Source organism: Arachis ipaensis, chromosome B03, assembly GCF_000816755.2.
Source record: "Arachis ipaensis cultivar K30076 chromosome B03, Araip1.1, whole genome shotgun sequence".
Taxonomy (NCBI): Eukaryota; Viridiplantae; Streptophyta; class Magnoliopsida; order Fabales; family Fabaceae; genus Arachis; species Arachis ipaensis.
The window spans coordinates 10,103,540-10,104,738 of NC_029787.2; the positions used below are offsets into that span (position 1 = coordinate 10,103,540).

At 25.5% G+C, this 1,199-nt stretch overlaps 1 pseudogene; it reads left to right on the top strand.

Annotated features, from left to right (window-relative positions):
* Positions 1-1,199, top strand: part of LOC110269358 — a 20,676-nt pseudogene that overhangs the window by 10,932 nt on the left and 8,545 nt on the right.

Sequence of the window (1,199 nt, forward strand, 5' to 3'; positions counted from 1 at the left end):
TGCATAATTGATTGTGTAAAATAACTTATAAATTCTTACCTTATTACAAATATTTTAAAGTAATATATATTATAAGTTGAAACTCTAAATTATTATAAGTTCATTTTATTATTTTGTGGGGATCAGATTGAATAATATATCATTTTTGGTTTTATTTATTGATTATTATATGATTGGGTGCATTTATTAGTAGTCAGACATCCGAAGTTGTACATGTTTAATCTGCAAACTGCAAAGGACAAGAGTGAATGAAAAAAAATATATTAAAAATGGGTGCATATGCGTCTGCAATAATTATAGTTTCCAATGAAGTGAAGTATATATTATATAAAACACAATAAAATTTTCAAGTTGCCTCTGCAAATGGATCGGATACTCTGATTTGAAAATTTTTCATGGGATTATTATGTATGTGATAAATTTTATAATTAATTAGTTATTTTTGTAAGTTTTATATTTGATCTCACTTTTTTAAACTTTAGTAAACATGAATACTATTCTATTCATTTGTTCTTTATTATCTTCTAATTAGTTTAAATTTTTTAAAAAAATTTAATATTACTCAATAATAATGCTTATTTACTAGATACATTTAGAAAAAATTAAATATATCTTGAATAAAGGGCATTAATTTGCTGTGTGTTGCACTATTAATCAGATAAATAAAATAAAATATTTTTTTTCAGTATGTATATGGCCATATGGGTAATTAAGAAACTTTGTGAATAAGTGAGCCAAATAATTGGTTGTATATATCTCTTTATTATTATTGAAAAAGAGTTAACCCAGAGAAGCAGGCTTGGTGGTAAGGCGGTGCCAATAAAATCCAAGTTAAAATGCTATGGACTATGGTTGCTATATTTGAGTCAATGAATATAGAAATAATAATGTTTGAAAATATATCCATCTATATTAGAAGAATTTGTACCTGGTCCCAATAATTCAACTTGCATGAATATAGGTTTGTTTATATGTGTGACATGAATATGTTTTGGCAGTGAGATATACCGCTGTAAAATCTTACATTTTTTAAATAATAATAATAATAATAATAATAATTGAGATGAGATTTTGGAATTTTTGTTTGTTTATTATTGCACCATGAACGTAAGCTTGCTTATAATATTGATGAAGTTGTTTATGGTGATAAATAAAGGCTATTGGAGAGTTAGCGGGAATCGCGGTGAGAGCCACTGTCA